At 35.2% G+C, this 20,890-nt stretch overlaps 1 protein-coding gene across 1 annotated transcript in view; it reads right to left on the bottom strand.

Moving 5' to 3' along the window:
- Positions 1 to 570: 570 nt before the first annotated feature.
- The window catches only part of LOC149743879 (uncharacterized), a 102,082-nt gene continuing 81,762 nt past the window's right edge, over positions 571 to 20,890 (bottom strand). The window contains exons 8-9 of the mRNA XM_089906087.1: positions 17,105 to 18,273; positions 571 to 4,799 (exon numbers count right to left, since the gene is read on the bottom strand). The gene's annotated coding sequence lies outside the window, so the exon portion shown is untranslated. The remainder of the gene's footprint in view (positions 4,800 to 17,104; positions 18,274 to 20,890) is intronic.

Below are 20,890 nucleotides of genomic sequence, written 5' to 3' on the forward strand. Positions count from 1 at the left end.
TTCCCTTCCTTCGTGCCCCTCCCCCATGGTCTCCCCCCATTGCTGCTGGACCCCTATCTGTGAGTGGGTCTCACTGGGTGTAGGAACTCCTCCCCTCCACCAGCCGCCCCTCAGGGGTGCCAGTCCCAGAGGTCTGGCCTTTACTTTTGATCGCCCTTCCCTCCCTCCCACTCCTTCAGGACCTGCGTGGCTGGAGGGGCCCAGGTGGTGGGCAGGGGCAACCTGGCCATGCTCCCTTTTGATCTTCTTCCCTCCCAGTGGTCCTCCAATTTCCCCCTTCTGGCATGGGATCCCTTCCCTTCCCCCAGCCACCCCTCAGGGGGGCCAGTCCTGACTCGCCTCCACTTCTCCTCCTCCCTCACTCCCCCCATGCCCCACATCCTACCCAGTCACTGGGGGTTCCTCCCATCCCCTTAGGTGTCCGTGGACCCACCATTGCCTGGTAGGTGCCCTAGTTGTGAGGAGGCGCAAATTTTGTGTCCTCCTAGTACACCATCTTGACTCCACCCTTCTCTCATATCTACTTGATCAATCTGTCCTGCATGAAAAAAAATCACAACTCCATAAAAATCAAACTAACAGAAGAAGAAATTTATTAATATTGAATTAGAGTAAAATGGTTGAAACACCAGCTCCAGTTCCAGGGGTCAGGGATCACCAAGGCACGTGATGCTCTGGTGTTGAGGCCACGTGTGCATTTACTTGACAACCAACAGCTTTCAAGATCTTTCTGAACATCCCTTCTGCACCGTTCATCCGTAAGTCTACCAAACAACAAATTCCACTGCCCTACATGGGGCAAAAACCGTCTCTTCACACATTACATTTTAAGGCACAAATTATTCATTATAAACTGGAAGCCACTTTAAGAAATCTATCAAAAGATGGATTTTATGGTTGAAAATATGTCTGTGAATTTATATTAGGTCTCCAAAGTAATCAAAAAGAAAGAGGATGTCAAGTGAGTTCTCAAAGAAACAATTTTTCTTGTCATTCAAATTTTCAAAATTCATGTGTGTTCTTCTGAGCCAGTAAAATAAGTAAAGTGCATTCTCCTGTTCCATTTATGAAATCTCTTCCTCAAATTTTGACATAATGAATTAATTTAATTCATCCTCAAGGCAATTTCAAGGTTTTCACTGTAAATTCCTTAAAGCAGAACTCAAATTTCATGGATTTCTATAAAACAAGGACTTTTTTGGATCAAAATACTCCTAGAGCTATATACTAGTACAAAGCATTACACATTATTTGTTTATATACACTTTCTATACAGCGTCACTAAAGAACTTTGAAATCGTGGTTTCCATATTTCCCATTTTATTTAATTTTTCCACAGTTTCACTGTTTTTTTCCTGAGTGTGAATTTTACATAAATTTTATTGAAAAATTATTTTAAAAGGAATTTAGAAAGAATTCATTCATGCACCTCCCACTCCCAACTGTACAAAGAAAAAATTTTTTTCTCTTGATTTGATTCTAAGAAATGGAATGATAATCTTAAACTTTTCCTTTCAAATCCAGTCCTTGTGCAAATTCAAGCTCAATATATTTACAACATGAAGCAAGATATGAACTAACTTCACATTTTCAAAACAGATCATCTTTTCTGCATGGTTTTTTTCTCTGTAAGGATTTAGAGTTAGTACCCATGATCATTAAAAAATATATATATATATACAAATTTTGTATATATATACAAATATATATATATTTGTATATATATATATTTGTATGTATATATATATGAAACTCAGCATTCTTATTCAAAAAAGTGTTCATACAAAAACCTGCCACTCAACTAGATGAGTTTTATAGGTCGCTTTTTTTTTTGACAACCTATTTATCCTACTATTTAAAATCCTTGAAGGAAGGCTTGCCATATATGATAGTGTATTTCAAAGGTCATGTAAGTTGCAATTTGTCATTCTTCATTTTGCAGGAAATGGTTCATGATGTAAACAACACATGAGCAATATATTAACATGTTTTGCTGTCTTTCAGTGTGAATAGATTTTTCTCTTAATTTTGATGACAGTCAAGGCAAACTATACATTGTTCTGGTCAACTATGGGTTGTAAAGAAGATATGTATTAAATTGTATATGTTGTTATGCTTTGGTATCTCTAATTGTTGTGCCTTGTTTGTTTGGTAGAGGTAGATTCTAAACTTCTAGAAAGAAACACACTTTTGATTATTCATTTATTCATTCTTTTAAATACTCATCAATTCTGTCAAAGTGCTTATATTAAATGCCTAATAAATTCAAGAAAGAAATGATTTAGGTAACAGATGATGAAAACTGTGGAATAGTTTCTACTTTTGTGAAACTCATGGAAAAGCAAGAGAAGCAAACAATCATGTGAATGTGAGTTTGTTTTGTATGTGTGCTGTCAGGATGGCCTGCTTGCCAGACACTTCTCTATTACCCTGTTTGTGGTGCTGACAGAGGAGGATTCCCATGCCGATTATATATTTCTCACCTTAGTGCCTCATATGAAGTAGAGAGGGCAGATCCTTCTTTGCGGGCTATGGTCAGACATGTGACTCAAGCTTAACCAAATGCACATTCACCCTTTCTATGTGGCTTTTCAAAGTGGGACATTTGGCTCAAGAATTGGGAGAGTTTTGTTTTGTTGTGTCATTACTATCATGACAGCAGTAATTGCCCTGGTAGCTCTAGCATGGCACCTGTGATCTTGGCAGAGGGACTGCTGGTGACATCTTGAATAGTATAAAGCTGCTGCATGTCCTTACCCTTAATTTCTGCTTTCCAGCATCCATGGACATGTGCCTTGTTATAATTTCAGTATTGCTGTCTCTCATTGATTCTATGAGGGTTTAATTTATATCTACTCCTAATGTATCTCCCTCTCCCACCTGCCAAAACACAAACAAACAAACACAGCTAGGGTCAGAAAGAACAGCTCAAATGTCCTTCACAGCTTAAAATAAAACTTATTGAACAATAGTTTATGTCCCCAAAGAGTGAAATTAAGATAAAAAGAACAGAATTTCTGTCCATGTGGGTACAGCATAACAGTCAAATGCACTTTGATTTCATATTTTTTTGACCTATTTTGTCTTTCATTAAAATATGTAAAACACTCAGAGTAGGGCTTGGTGAGTAGTAATCATGTCAGTATGAGCTATTTTATTATACAAAGGGGTGGAGCATAGAGGTTAAGAGCCCAGGTTATGGTTCTACACTGACTTTATTCATAAACTAGCTCTTCCATTTACACATCTGTGTGACCTTGGGCAAGTTACTTAACATCTCTGTGCCTGAGTTTCTTCATAGGTGAAATAAGGCTCATAATAGTATCATTCAAGACTGAGATTGATAATTCCAGCAATATTTATAGAAAAGTCTGGTCATATATTAAGCTCTCATGGAGTGTTATCTGTTTCTAGCTTCATCTAATTTCATGTCCATTTTTCCAATAAATCCACTGAAATTTAATAATGTTATATATATATATATATATATATATATATATACTCTCCTTAATAATGAAAGGATTTATAGCTTTTCGTGTTCTCTTTGAGTAAAGGTTTAGTATATTTTATATACTTTGTTATGTTTGGTTCTGTAAGTACTTAATTTCTAAATAGGCATTGTAATTTTGCTTTCAGAGTAATTAGAGCTATTTAAATGAGTTCTATATTATAATTTCCTACTTGTTATTGTGTTATTAAGCTTATTAATTTCTCAAGTTATTGCACTGAGGCCAGAAACTGTGTTTTTTTTCTATTTTTAATAACTGATTAAAGTTTATTGCTTTGAGAACATAAATTTTGAACGTTTTTCAGATATTTGGGAGCTCTTTGCATGTCTATTTAGTCTAATTTTAAATTTCAGTATAAACCTATTAATTCAGACTTGTACTTATACTCTTCAAAATCGCTATCATTTTTAAAGTTTTCTATGGACTTGCTTAAAATCATTTTGAGAGATGAGTCAAAGATTTCCACTTACATTATAAGACCAATATTAATCATCTTCTCATTATTCTAAAAGTGTTTGCTATTCATATATATTCTTCGTGGATCATGAATTTGTCCATTTTAATATTGATATTGCCCATCCTCCTTTTTTTTGGTTATTGTTGGTATTTATTTGTTTGCTTTTATCAAGTAAAGAAGGGTCTCTTCACTATTTGCCAGTCAAAATCTCTTCAGAACAGACAAGCTGTACTGGAAAGGAATAAAACCCAGGGTCATAGGCTTATTCCAAGTTTCAGAGAATAGTCATGTTCTCTCCAAGTATTCTTTTCTTTAATTGAAGTATATTTGATTTACGATATTGTGTTAGTTTCAGGTGTACAGCAAAGTGATTCGGTTATACATTTGTATGAATAAATTAATATATATTCTTTTTTCTCAGTTCTTTTCCATTATAGGTTAGTATATGATACTGAATATATTTCCCTATGCTAGACAGTAAATCCTTGTTGTTTATCTATTTTATATATGGTCTCTCCAAGTATTCATTTAAGCACATGCCTGGCAGCCATGCCCAGTCAGTCTCTCCTTGACCCAGATAGGAGTTTTCCAGATTGACATCACCAACAGGTTTGACTTTATTTATGGCTATGCATACTCAGTGAAAAGTGAAAATGCAGTGCTCCTTATTCAAAAATTCTTCAGAATTTCAAGATGGCAACAATAGAGCATTAAACCAAGTGTGTAGTCCTTCTGTCTGGGTCTGAGTGGATGCACTAGGTGCATGCCCATAAATCTGGCTCTTCTTGTACCTTCTTTTTCAATGGTAATGTTTCCATCTCCTACTTCAGCCACTTTGGGAGAAACATGGGGAAAAAAACGGGAATTAATTTTTTTCTTGCAATCACTGATTTTCAATTTTAACATACAATGGAATAAAATCCATGGAGCTAAAGACACAGTTGAAGTTCAACAGTCATAATAAACCACTAAGGTATTATATACTTCTGATTTTATAGTGTATACAGGATTATTTTTTGTAACGCATCTCCAGATTGAGGAATTTAAATACTTTAATAGTCAAAATTATGTTTGGGATTTAAAGAATATATTTAAGAATGCATAAAATTTGCCTTTTATCCTTATCTGTAATTTTATTCTATTTTTACTCTCAATATTAACCTACAAGGTTTTTCTTAGTTATATAATTTTTTACATTTTAGTAATGTGATATTCCTTATTGTTATTCATTTGAGTTTTATTCCAAAAACTCTGTTGTATCGATGACAATGATGGTGATTGATGATGGGGGAATAAAATGTACTTTATCCATGAATTATTTGTCTTAAGATTATCTATATGTAAACATCAATGACTCTAAGAGTTAGTTATGAAGTTCATAAATTAATCGTTTACTCATTATGTTATTTTTGTTGATATAATTCTATTGATAAATGAATCTGTTGCAATTTCAAAGCTAGAAAAAATGTATTGCCACTTCTTCTCAATGTAAGTGTATTACTTAATTTTTAAACCCAAATGCATCATAATTCAGTTAATTGCAGAGACTTTTTGTTAAATTATCCCAACTTATCTTGCTCTTTGTATTTATAAGCTCTTTAATATTGCATGTATTCAAGATATCAAAGTAGCCTTAAAAGCTTATTACAAATGATAGCTTTTTTACTTAGATTAATCTGCTACTATGATACAAAGGGTGTTTTATTAAATATTCATTTTCTTCTATCAGCACTGATACTAGTAATTTAAGTTCGGCTATAGAGTAATCAATTAAAGTAAAGCATGCTGTGTGAACACTAAACCTAACACATTAATTTAGTCTATATTGACTACTCCTGCTGTCTTGCAAATCATTCCTATGGTTACAACACATTTATCAAAGTTTCTAATAGAAAAACATTCCATGATGGCAAGACCTATACTAAATAAATATAAGATTTATGGATAATAAAAATATTTAGATTTAATTTCGTAAATTAAGTGACATTTTCCTAATATCACGGAACACATACAATAAAAATGAGCTAAATACACTGAAATTTTGTTTAAATTATTGTGGAAAAATGACTGTGTAAGATTAATCATAGAAGGTGTACAAATGATTATACAAGAAGAGCATAAAATTTCATTAACTCTGTGATAAATTAAGGATAGTGAACAGGCAAGTGACTTCTTAGAGCTGGCATATAAGTGAAATTGTGTCCAAGTGTCACCTTGGTTGGAGCTTTTTCATATTCCTAGTAAGCAGGTGTCATTATTTCAACAGAATAAAAGGACAAGAAACTTTACAATGTTGTCTGAACTTTGGAATCACTATTGCAAATCCTTAAAATGATAGCATAAATGTGACTTTGATAAATGTACTTGTATTGTAGGGAAGTTAACTTTACCCTAAAGAGGTCTGGCCTTTGCCTTTGCTCTCAGGGAGATATATCCTTTGGAAGGTCATGCCTGACAGGAGCATCTTTGTATAGGGGTCTGACCACACCAGATTAAGGTAGGGGTTGACCAGGATAGAAAGACCAACAATGTGATACAGAGTAGGGCTTTGGGTCATACAATATCACTTGAAATGGAGACTGAGATCAACCAGGGGGCAAGTGGAACCCCAGTAGCGACTGAATACTGAAGCTGAATACTGGGGTGAGATTCCCTGGTTCATAGTGCTGAAACCTTAGGGTACTGTCGCACAAGGATACCAGGAAAGCAACACCTCCTGATTCCACAGAGAGTCAATCAAGTCCAGGAAGCACAGAGAGTCCAATAGGATACTATCAGAGAAACACGCCAAGACACATATTAATCGAACTATCAAAAATTAAATACAAAGAAAATATATTAAAAGCAGGAAGGGAAAAGCAACAAATAAGTACAAGGGAATCCCCAAAAGGTTAACAGCTGATCTTTCAGCAGAAACTCTGCAAGCCAGATGGGAGTGGTATGACATTTAAAGTGATGAAAGGGAAAAACATACAATGAAGATTACTCTACCCAGCAAGGATCTCATTCAGATTTGATAGAGAAATTAAAACCTTTACAGACAACCAAAAGCTAAGAGAATCCAGCAACAACAAACCAGCTTTACAAAAAATGTGAAAGGAACTTCTCTAGGCAAGAAACACAAGAGAAGGAAAATACCTACAATAACAAACCCAAAACAATTAAGAAACTGGTAATAGGAACATACATATCGATAACTACCTTAAATGTAAATGGTTTAGATGCTCCAACCAAAAGACTTAGACTGGCTGAATGTATACAAAAACAGGACCCATATATACGCTGTCTACAAGAGACCCACTTCAGACTGAGGGACACATACAGACTGAAAGTGAGGGGATGGAAAAAGATATTCCATGCAAATGGAAATCAAAAGAAAGCTGGAGTAGCAATTCTCATATCAGACAAAATAGACTTTAAAATAAAGACTATTACAAGAGAGAACGAAGGACACTACAAATGAGCAAGGGATGAATCTAACAGGAAGATATAAAAATTGTAAATATTTATGCACCCAACATAGGAGCACCTCAATACATAAGGCAAATGCAAACAGCCATAAAAGGGAAAATCGACAGTAACACAATAATAGTAGGGCACTTTAACACCCCACAGATGATCCAAAATGAAAATAAATAATGAAGGAAACACAAGCCTTAAATGATACAGTAAACAAGATGGACTTAATTCATATTTATAGGACATTCCATCCAGAAACCACAGAATACACTTTCTTCTCAAATGCTCATGGAACATTCTCCAGGATAGATATCTTGGGTCACAAATCAAGCATTTGTAAATTTAAGAAAATTGAAATCATATCAAGTATCTTTTCTAACCACAATGCTGTGAGACTAGATATCAATCACAGGAAAAAAATCTATAAAAAATACAAACACATGGAGGCTAAACAATACACAACTAAATAACCAAGAGATCACTGAAGAAATCAAAAAGGAAATCAAAAAATACCTAGAAACAAATGACAATGAAAACACGATGACCCAAAACCTATGGGATGTAGCAAAAGCAGCTCTAAGAGGGAAGTATATAGCGATACAATCCCACCACAAGAAAGAAGAAACATCTCAAATAAGAAACCTAACCTTACAACTAAAGAAATTAGAGAAAGAACAAAAAAACCCCCAAAGTTAGCAGAAGGAAAGAAATCATAAAGATCAAATCAGAAATAAATGAAAAAAAAATGAAGGAAACAATAGCAAAGATCAATAAAATGAAAACCTTGTTCTTTGTGAAGATAAACAAAATTGATAAACAATAGCCAGACTCATGAAGAAAAAAAGGGAAAAGATTCAAAATATAGAATTAGAAATGAAAAAGGAGAAGTAACAACTGACACTGCAGAAATATAAAGGATCATGAGAGATCACTAGAAGCTACTCTATGCCAATAAAATGGACAACCTGGAAGAAATGGACAAATTCTTAGAAAAGCACAACCTTCCGAGACTGAACCAGGAAGAAATAGAAAATATAAATAGACCAATCACAAATACTGAAATTGAAACTGTGATTAAAAATCTTCCAACAAACAAAAGCCCAAGACCAGATGGCTTCAGAGGCGAATTCTATCAAACATTTAGAGAAGAATTAACACCTGTCTTTCTCAAACTCTTCCAAAATATAGCAGAAGGAGGAACACTCCTAAACTCATTCTATGAGGCCACCATCACCCTGATACCAAAACCAAAGATTTCACAAAAAAAGAAAACTACAGGCCAATACCACTAAGAAATTTAGATGCAAAAATCCTCAACAAAATACTAGCAATCAGAATCCAACAGCATATTAAAAGGATCATAAAGCATGATCGAGTGGGGTGCAAGGATTCTGCAATATACGCAAATCAATCAATGTGATAAATCATATTAACAAAATGAAGGAGAAAAACCGTAGGATCATCTCAATAGATGCAGAAAAGCCTTTGACAAAATTCAACACCCATTTATGATAAAAACCCTGCAGAAAGTAGGCATAGAGGGAACCTACCTCAACATAATAAAGGCCATATATGAAAAACCCACAGCCAACATCGTTCTCAATGGTGAAAAACTGAAATCATTTCCACTAAGATCAGGAACAAGACAAGGTTGCCCACTCTCACCACTATTATTCAACATAGTTTTGGAAGTTTTCACCAGAGCAATGTAAGAAGAAAAAGAAATAAAAGGAATCCAAATTGGAAAAGAAGCAGTAAAACTGTCACTGTTTGCAGATGACATTATGCTATACACAGAGAATCCTAAAGATGCTACCAGAAAACTACTAGAGCTAATCAATGAATTTGGTAAAGTAGCAGGATACAAAATTAGTGCTCAGAAATCTCTTGCATTCCTATACACTAATGATATAAAATCTGAAAGTGAAATGAAGGAAACACTCCCATTTACCATTGCAACAAAAAGAATAAAATACCTAGGAAAAAACCTACCTAAGGAAACAAAAGAGCTGTATGCAGAAAACTATAAGACACTGATGAAAGAAATTAAAGATGATACAAACTGTTGGAGAGATAAACCATGTTCTTAGATTGGAAGAATCAACATTGCGAAAATGACTCTACTACCCAAAGCAATCTACAGATTCAATGCAATCCCTATCAAACTACCAATGGTGTTTTTCACAGAACTAGAACAAAAAATTTCACAATTTATATGGAAACACAAAAGACCCCAAAGAGCCAAAACAACCTTGAGAAAGAAAAATGGAGCTGGAGGAATCAGGCTCCCTTCTTCAGACTGCACTCAAAGTTACAGTAGTCAAGACAGTATGGTACTGGCACAAAAACAGAAATCAAGATCAATGGAACAGGATAGAAAGCCCAGAGGTGACCCACGCACATATGGTCACCTTATTTCTGATAAAGGAGGCAAGGATATACAACGGAGAAAAGACAGCCTCTTCAATAAGTAGTGCTGGGAAAACTGGACAGCTACATGTAAAAGAATGAAATTAGAAAACTACCTTAAACCATACACAAAAATAAACTCAAAATGGATTAAAGACCTAAATGTAAGGCCAGACACTATAAAACCCTTAGAGGTAAACATAGGGAGAACAGTCTATGACATAAATCACAGCAAGATCCTTTTAGACCCACCTCCTAGAGTAATGGAAATAAAAAGAAAAATAAACAAATGGGACCTAATGAAACTTAAAATATTTTGCACAGCAAAAGAAACCATAAAGAAGATGAAAAGACAACCCTGAGAATGGGAGAAAATATGTGCAATTGAAGCAACTGACAAAGGAGTAATCTCCAAAATTTACAAGCAGCTCATGCAGCTCAATACCAATTAAACAAACAACCCAACCCCAAAATGGGAAGAAGACCTAAAGAGACATTTCTCCAAAGAAAATATACAGATTTCCAATAAACATATGAAAGGATGCTCAACATCACTAATCATTAGAGAAATGCAAATCAAAACTACAATGAGGTATCACTTCACACTGGTCAGAATGGCCATCATCAAAAAATCTACAAACAATAAATGCTGGAGAGGGTGTGGAGAAAAGGGAACCCTCTTGCACTGTTGGTGGGAATGTACATTGATACAGCCACTATGGGGAACAATATGGAGCTTCCTTAAAAAAGTAAAAATGGAACTACCATACGACCCAGCAATCCCACTACTGGGCATATACCCTGAGAAAACCATAATTCAGAAAGAGTCATGTACCACAATGTTCATTGCATCTCTATTTACAATAGCCAGGACATGGAAGCAACCTAAGTGTCCATCGACAGATGAATGGATAAAGATGTGGCACATATATACAATGGAATATTATTCAGCCATAAAAAGAAACAAAATTGAGTTGTTTGTAGTGAGGTGGATGGACCTAGAGACTGTCATACAGAGTAAAGTAAGTCAGAAGGAGAAAAACAAATACCATATGCTAACGCATTTAGATGGAATCTAAAAAAATATATGGTTCTGAAGAACTCAGGGGCAGGACAGGAATAAAGACACAAACGTAGATAATGGACTTGAGGACATGGGGAGGGGGAAAGGGTAAGCTGGGACGAAGTGAGAGTGGCATGGACATATATACACCACCAAATATAAAATAGATAGCTAGTGGGGAAAGCAGCTGCATAGCACAGGGACATCAGCTCGGTGCTTTGTGTCCACCTAGAGGGCTGGGATAGGGAGGGTGGGAAGGAGACTCAAGGAGGAGGAGATATGGGGATAAATGTATATGTATAGCTGATTCACTTTGTTATAAAGGAGAAACTAACACACCTTTGTAAGCAATTATACTCCAATAAAGATGTTAAAAAGAAAAAAACAAACAAAAAAAGAAACATCCTCACAGATACACCCAGAGTAATGTTTGACCAAATATCTGGCCACCCTGTGGCCCAGTCAAGTTGAGGCATAAAATAAACCATCACACCTTCCGTAAAACTCATTTCTTTGAAAAACAATTAGCAGAACAGGAATGTTTTTGAAACCCATATACACTGGCAGAAATATATAATAATAATTTATTCTAGTGACAAGACCAGTGATATTCTCAGGATGGAAGCTATTCAAAATAGTTAACTTGTTACCAGGTAGATAGTAAGTCTCAAGAAATTATGTAATTTTGGAGCTTGGTTTTGGTCTCTTTTTCTTACAGGTTGGACATTTGGCAGTAGCAGTAGCTAGATTAGCCTTAGTTAGTTAGTGAGAATCCACGCTGTTGGCCCCTCTCTCTGCCATCATGACCACTCCATCCTCTAAACAGTGTCTCATGAAGGCCTTCATAGTACTAACTATTTGAAGAGATTAACATGCTATCCTGAAAGCAATGGATTCATGTGCTGCGCTCTGCAATGTTTAGATAGTCCGAGATCCCTTTGGACTACATTATAGCAGAGGAAAAGGAATTACAGCTCAACAGCAAAATTTGCAAGTGTTTATTACACATGTGAAGTGAGCAAAAACTCTCCCTGATCCTCTTTTCTTACTGAAATAGAAAAGAATGCATATGCCAAAACAATGTCCATATACCAGAACCTGAGGCTCTATCTGTTCTAACAAAGTTACCACATCCATCGTGGCAACTTCAATCAGGGCAACTACTGGGTTGAGCTTGCAGCGGTCTACAGTCACCTTCCAGGATCCATCTGGTTTTTGCAAGATCATTGCTAGGTAACTTAACTGGGGATGTGATAAGGACCACCATCCTTGGCATCTCTTAGAAACTCAAAGCTGATATAAATCTCCTAAACTCTATATAATACATATATGATACAATTTTTATTTATATATTTTTACTTACTTTCTCATGACAGGAACAGTTTCAGAGGCTTCCATGTGGCTTTCCCTATTTTGGTAGTTATCTACAACCAAGGACCCAATCTGGAAGTTGTACTAACTTCCAAGTATGTTAATACCAATTAAACATTCAGGGCCCAGGGAAATGACCATCAGGTGGTCTATGTAAGTGATTTACTACCTGTCTCCCATATGCCCCCATACATATAGGAAGGCCACAATAATGTTTCAAAGTATTCGTACTTCAATATCACAGAAACCCTATAACCTATACCAACAGTGCTAAAAATGAGTAATCCCCATCTCCCAATTTATAGTCAAATGAGTAAATGGCCATAATTTTCTTGAGGAAAAATGCAGCAAATCATTGCTTTGTATACATGCTATGGTATTGCAATTGTTCCACTTGGAACCACTGTTTAGTGGGCTCTGATTCTGAACAATGGTCCCCAGTCTGAAACCTATGCAAGGAATCATGACATATTTATTAGGGTGGCTATCCTCAGACGCCCAATCACCAAACCTTGATTTCTTCTGCTGGTTCAAGCTGAGTAGTGACTTTGTCAGCCACCAATCTATTTTGCCCCTAGGGAGGTCATATTCTATTAACCATCCTTGTAAGTCCCTGTGTATCTGGTTCCCAGGGCTATTACTCCAACTTTGCTAGTGATCACAACATATGTGGTTAAGTACCACCTGGTTACTGACAGTTAACTGCTGCCACCTAGACTCTACTATTTTAAAGTCCATTCATGGACATTGTTTTCAGCTAGATAAATTCTGTAACAGTATTTTCTATCTCCAGCCCTAAAATGAAGAGTAGAGACATTACTGAATTTTTTTTTTTTTTTTTTCCTGTACACGGGCCTCTCACTGTTGTGGCCTCTCCTGTTGTGGAGCACAGGCTCCGGACACAGGCCCAGCGGCCATGGCTCACGGGCCCAGCTGCTCCGCGGCATGTGGGATCCTCCCAGACCGGGGCACGAACCCGCGTCCCTTGCATCGGCAGGCGGACTCTCAACTACCGCGCCACCAGGGAAGCCCCTGAACTTTTTAATGATGCTGCTTCCTGTCTCACCAGGCCATTCATATGGTCTTGATAAATTTTGTGTCCTTGGGCCTTCCCAAGGAACATAACCATCATGCTTATCTTCTGACTGTACATATTACATCCATTCTAGCATGTCTACTTCTCTGAACTTTTTAATTTCTTTATCCATCATCTGACATTGCAGTTCATGCATTTCAATTTTGCTCAGCTTGGCCACTGTGTGTACCATGCCATGTACTGGGAGCCACCTTATTAGTTTGTACAATCTCCTGAGGTTCTTTCCCGGACACTAAATCCTTTATCTCCAAAGAATATTCTCAGGTAAATAAATTCTTCCCTTTCCAATTCTATGTTCCAGTCCCTCTGATAAAGAATCTTCTAACACAGTGCCACTCATCCATCCCAGATGGCTACTGATACATGTCAGATAGATTTACAGCATCTTTAAATTACACTACTTTGTTTATGAAGCCAAGTGCATCCTCAGTTGCTTGATATTGTGACTTAAAACCTAGGTATAAGCCAAGTGGCCAGGAGGGAAAGTGAGGGCAGATCTTGAGTGGTATATCTGCTGCCTTTCAGGATTATTGAGATGACTGCTCTTAGCAAAAAGGAATGGATCACTTCTGCAGGCTTAGAAGGTTCAGAAGTGTCAGAGGAATCAAAATCTTCAGGAGCAATCATCCGCATGTCTAGATTCTGTGTGTTAAAGCTTCAGATTTTCCCAATGGGGGCAATGCCCTTGGTATATAACAAATCTGCCAAGTTTAACCTCCTTTGAAGTTAGTCGCACAGACTAATAAATCTCAGGCCTCATGTTTGGCTTTCTCTGCACTCCTGTTGCAAAACGAGGGCTTCTTGGCCTCTACCAAGGAGTCCCTTTGGCTTTCACATCTCATTTTTAATTCATTCTTATTTTCTTTATCATTCTATTATCATTCTGTAGAGAAATTATAGCCCATAAGAGTGTGACAGAGAGGGCACTGGAATTATAGAAATTGAGGAAGGTATTAATGGTCTCCTTGCTCCTGGATGAATTCATGTCCATGTTCATAAGAGTGCACTCTCACTTGTGAATCCCATCATATCACTTCCTTTCCCAAAGCTCTTCAGGATAAACCATATATATATATAACAAGACTGTATTATCTATTCCCCACCAAAATAGTAAACTCATTTCCTGTTGCTCCCTTTTGTGGCATTTTAAATTCTCAAAAAATATGGAAATATAGAGAAGATCAATAATTATCAACATACGTCCAATCGTGTTTTGGCTCTGCCCAAAACACGATTACTTTAAGGTTACTTTAGGATTACTTCAGAGTTACTTTAACCCCTGAATAGTATAGATGAAAATCCTAAACATAGGATTTTTCATCGGGGAAAAAACAGCATAAGGACTAAAAAAATACAAAATAAGACAAAAGCTTTTCCAGCTATCCACCCACAAATTTAACAATAAACCCTTTATATTAAAATATCTAGTCAGTGTATATATCTGCATGATGTATCATAATTTATTTCCAAAGTTGTTTTATTGAAATCAGAATCCCAACAGGGCTCAGAATATTGATAGCTTGGTTGATTATTCTCTTGTCTTTAAATCTATACGTTGTCCCTCTCTCTTTTTTCCATGAAGTTTATTCTTCCTTGTGGGTGGTCATTTGCCTTGTAGAGTTAACAAAATTTTGCATTTTTCTGTGTGTATTCCTGTTTTATTTTTAACATACTTCTCCGATTTTCATGTTTTTCTTTTTTAACAAATTAGTGATTGGGAACTACAGTTTTGATTCAGATTTGATTGGTAAGAGCTCTTCATAGTTGATGTGCTACACTTATTTCTTCACATTAGGGAGCACATAATATCTGGTTGTCTCAAGTTTTATGTTCTTAAAATTAATCACTAGGTTCATTCACTTAAAATCCCCCTCGATATGTTATGATTCTTAAACACTAATACATTTAGATGTACTGTTTTCTCTATGGTTTTGAGTGCCCACAGCATACTTTACTTATATAGCATTATAATAATTATTTTAAAGAAATAAAGCAATTAACAAGGATTAATGTGCAAGAATGCTTATTATAGAATGTTTGGGGATAGAAGAAATTAGAAACACATTTAATATCAAGTAATAAAGACACAGATAAATTATGTGGTACTTGCATAAGATGGAATGTTTTGTAGGTATTAACATGCTTTCAAAAAATATTTAATAACATGGAAAATGTTCTTAATGTAATGCTACATCAAAAAGTGCTGAAGACACAGATTGTTCCTTAAAAAAATACAAAAGCTTATCAAATGTAATTTCAAGAGCAAAGAAATAATATGTAATTTTAACTTCCTAGTGTTTCTGAGCGTCTGTAAATATACTAAATTTTAATTTAGGATAATGGATAATAAGAACCAATATTACTAAATATCAACAAACTGATTTGTAATTATATATGGCTGAATAAAGTTGTTTCTTTTGCCCTTTTCTCAGTAATTTGGTGCCAACAACAAAAGTAAAAATTAATGAAAAATATTTTAAGTGCATCTTCAGTAAGAATAAAAAATATTTTTTTACCTCTCAAAAGAAGATTTTGTTAGCATAAGGAAACATGACCAAACTGAGGAAGAACTGTGAGATCCTAAGATTAACAATACAGACCTCAATAACACAAAACAAAGTTCTAAAATTAGGTGACTATCCTTGTGTTTCCTGAATTAAAGTTTGGGAAAAGGAGCAGGTTTCTTCAGGAGAATTAATGAGTGCTAAGAAAACACATCGAAACCAAATTGTATGGATAAGGTTTTCTCGTATAGAATTGCTGGCATAGCAACCAAGTGAGGACAACTTGAAATCCCCATAAGAATGACAAATAAATTATGAAGAATCCAGAATATGTGCTATGAAGGTATTTGAAAAAGTTATAAATCTATAAACAGACATGAAATAGTCTCTAAATCTTACCATCAAATAGAAAGCAAAATCCAAAACAATACAGAATATTAGTCCAACGTTTATATTTCCATCAATTTGAATAGTTTACATTTAACAAATTTCATGAATTAAACATAGACAAAACATTCATATTATTTTTATTTAAAATTTTGTTTTGTTGAACACTGGTTAGTTTGAGCATTTCATTGTATTTATCACATTTTTTACATTTGCTTTCCTGAATTTCTTCTTCCTGGCATTTATTCAATATAATATTTACCTTTATTTTTTAATGAAATCTCTTCCCCCTATATTGATTATTTTGCATTGCAGAAGTTATTTCTCTATTTTGAGATTTGTTTAAACTTTTTGAAGCTTTTGGTGTTTAACCAAATCATTATATGTCTGCTTTTATTGTGTAGCTCAGAGTTTGTTATCTCCTGTATTATTCCAGTAATTTTATGCTCTACATATTTAAGTCCTTATTCCATCTGAATTTTATTTTGATTTGTATTTTAAAATCTATATAAGGAGACCAACCATCTGCTAACTAAAATGTACGTATGTATTTTGCATTATCATATCATGATATCTGTGCCCTATAGAAATCTCTGAATAAAGCATACTACTGTAGTTGAGGGGATGGGCGGGGGGACAGCGTGTCCTTAAAGAGAATAACTTACCATCAAGAGAAGAGTAGGTCCTTCGAGAGAAAACAGAAACCTAACAGAAAATGTTAACTTGCTGGACAAGAGAAAACACATTTCAAGTTTCTCCTTAACCACTATTCTACAGAATGCCAAGCACTTGAGAGTATTCACTTTTGACAGTAGGGGATAGAGTGTATTAAATAATTTTGATACTCACTAGCTGATCCCATGAAGATGGGCTGCTGCTTCGGTTGCTTTGGAAAACCATAAATATCTATTTAAAACTCAGTTTGTGAACATCTGCGGTTATGTTAATCAAATATTTTATCAACGTTTCTTCATGCATTCTCAGTTCCATGAGGTGAAAACGTGCTTCATTTTTCCCCCCTCAGTCCACCATTCACCAGAGGAAAGTTCTCCTTCGTTTGCAGCATTATGTTTTTATCAGATCAAATATTGGGCAATTATCAGCTTCATCTTGACTTGTGTCTTCAGAAATGTTGAAAGGACTCTGAAACTAGTAACTGATAAATAACTATGTCACTTTCTGGATTAAAAAAAATCTTGTAATTTGTAAAAGTGACTGTTTCATGAAGTTACAATTTTCTGTAGATTGGATTTTATTTTCCACCTTCTTTCACTTAACTCTTTTCTCATCACACCTAGTTTCTATTATTTTCTTCTGAATTCTGAGAAAAATTGAGTATGTATGTATGCCGAGTATGTATTTCATTGCATTGATTTTCTAAGGAATATAACTTGCTGCTTACTGCTATCACAATGATTTTAAATTTGATAATTCTGTTTTTAATCAGGAATAATAATTTCTTTATAATCTCTAGAATAATAAAGAGGCAATGATAGCTTTGAATCAGGTCGAAAATGGAGTGGTGGCTAGACTCTGGGCTTCTGGGGTTCTAGGTATGTCCCAACCACATCTGGGGCTTCCCATGTCTAGAGGTGCCTCAAGCAAGGAGGGCTTAGCTCACACTTGGAAGGCCCCTATTTACTTTGTCATGTTCCCCAGGGTGGGAGTCAGCTTGCTGAACGCCTTCCTGTTTGCACCAGAGAAAACATAAGAACCCAAGTTTTTGTCTATCCCCATCTCTGCATCAGGTTCAAGCCCTTTTCCTAGAGATACGGTAACCATTCTTTATTCCATAACCCTCATTTGAAGCCACTTCTGACCTGCAATGAAGATGAATAAAGAAAACCTGGACCATTGTTCTACATCATGGACCACAGCTCAGATTTGGACTATTCTTGCACATGGACCAGTAAAATGTATAGGACCTTAAGCCCATGTTCTTTATTTGCATCAAATGATGACCAGTAGACTGATTTTCCATCACTTTTCTTGTAGCAGGAGATGAATTAAATAAATAACTTAGGTAAAAAAAGAAAAGGAGAGAAAAAAAGGTAAAGTTAAGAGGAAGACCATGTATCACTCCCCCTTTTCTTGTTGCCCTAGATTCCATCCTTCCGAGCAAGGAATCATAACATTTATATACACACACACACACACACATATATATAACATACACAGGCACATACATATACACGTTATTTATGTTTTGTGCAAATAAACATTCTGCACACTATATAAAAGACAAAAACTGATCAGTTACAATTAAAGTTCCCACTACTCAGCACTGTGCAAAGAGAAAATTGGAAAAATCAGTTCGAGATTAGTTCTCACTTTGATGCAATGGTCTCAGCAGAGGTGGATCTAGAGGAAGTATAAGGTGGCAGGTCTTCTATGATGAATGGCTTATTAGAGGAGAGTATGAATTGGTAATAAAAAACATGGGATTTCAGTTCACAATACTGATATAATTTGTGAGGTGAAAATAGCTAAGAATTTTTCAAAAATAATGACAGACACCAAACCATAGATCAAGGACTCAGAGGAGTCCAAGTGGGATAAATAATAAAAAAAACTTTCACCTGGCATGTTGTGTTCAAACTACAGAAAATCAAAGAAAAAATCTTGAAACACACACACAGAAAAACACCACCTTACCTATGAAGAAAGAAGTATAAGATTTATAGCAGACTTCTTGTCATCAACAATGCAAGCAAAAAGAGAGTGGAGAGAAATATTTAAAATGTTGAAATAAAGGAATCACCAAGCTAGAATTCTGTATTAAGGAAAATTGTTCCTCAAAAAGGAAGGAGAAATTAAAGACTTTCTCAAATGAACAAAAATGAGGAATTTTTCACCAGTAGATCTGCCTTTCAAAAAATGTTTAAAGAGGTTTAATTTTTTTAAACTTTAGAGAAAGAAAATGATGCAGGTTAGAAACTGAGATCTACATAAAGGAATGAAGGGCATTAGAGAGGGAACACATAAAGGTAAAATAAACCCTTTTATTTTTCTTTTTCTTACTTGATTTAATATATAAGTGTTCAAACTAACAACAGCAACAATATATTGGATGAGTATAGCTTATTGATAAGTGAAATGAGTGACATCAATGTTAGAAGGGATGAATATGAAATATTTTAAGGTACCTACACACTCATAAAATAATATAGACCTATTTAGAAGTGGACTTGTAAATACACGTTGTAAATACATGTTGCCATCCTGAGGGCAACCACTAAAATCATTTTTTAAAAAGAAGTATAACTGATTTGTTAAGAAATGAGAGAAAACAGAATCATATAAAATGCCTAATTAAACCAGATAAGGCAGAAAAGGGGTAGAATAATAAAAAATAAGAAGTGCAATGAATAGAGAACAGTACAGAAAGGGGAGAGATTAATCCAACTATACACATAATCACTTTAAATGTGAATGGATTAAATGCAACTATAAAAATTAAAAACAGAAAATGACAGAGGGGATTAAAAAAACAACTGACTATATGTTGTCTGCAAGAAACCCACTTTAAAAAGAAAGACATAGATTATAAGTAAAGTGATGAAGAAAACTATACCACACTAACACTAATGAAGGGAAAGCTGAAGTAGCTATATTAATGTCAGGCAAAGCAGACTTCAAACAAGGAAAATTATCAGGGATAGAGAGAGGCATTACATAACGATAAGGGGGTCAATTTTCTAAGAAGACTTAATCCTTAATGTGTACGTGCATAACAGCAAAGTACCAAAATAAGTGAGGCAAAAACAGACAGAATGGCAAGATGCAATAAACAGCTCTATTATTATAGTTGGAGACCTCAACAGACCTCTATCACTAATTGACAGATTCTGCTTACAGAAAATCAGTGAGCATACAGTTGAACTGAACCACCACCATTATCAACTGTATCTAATTGACATTTATAAAATACTTATCCAACAGCAGAAGATTACAGTCATCCCTTGGTATCTGAGGGGGACTGGTCCCAGGAGCCCCTGCATATACCAAAATCTGCTGATGCTCAAGTCCCTCATATAAAATGTAGTAGTAAAATGAATGGAAATTTCAATCCAAGTTGATTGAATCCACAGATGCGAAACCCAAGAATTTGAAGGGCTAATTAAAATCACAATAAATACATTAAACGTAAGATTTAATTTCGCTAAATAGACAATTATTATTATTTATTTATCACATACCCAATTTAACAGGACATAGGAAGTCTGCAGTATAAGTGACAGAAAGAATCTAAGGGGAGAATACTGATCAAAAAGAAATGGATTTAGTTATAATAATATCAGAAAAAAGTCAAAAATACTATCAGGGATTAAAAGATATTTACTATGATAAAATGTATGAATCATTAAGACCTAGTAACTCCAGCTTCTCAAGCTTCTATAAATATAGCAACTCAGTCTTCACAAGGGAAAATTGAAAATCCACAAACTGGGAAATGTTCTCACACTTCTTTCACTTAATGCTATGTCAAAAAATATTTATAGATATAGATAGGTAGATGACAGATAGATGAATGAATGGATGTGTGTGTGTGTGTGTGTGCACGTGCACATGCATATGTGTATCTTATAAGAGTCTTGAATCAGCAACTGAATTATTGAATCTGACACTGACCTG

Source organism: Delphinapterus leucas, unplaced genomic scaffold (assembly GCF_059928025.1).
Source record: "Delphinapterus leucas isolate spDelLeu-1000000601 "Yukka" unplaced genomic scaffold, BTC_Dleu_Yukka2 spDelLeu_asBTCV2_sq61, whole genome shotgun sequence".
Classification (NCBI taxonomy): Eukaryota; Metazoa; Chordata; class Mammalia; order Artiodactyla; family Monodontidae; genus Delphinapterus; species Delphinapterus leucas.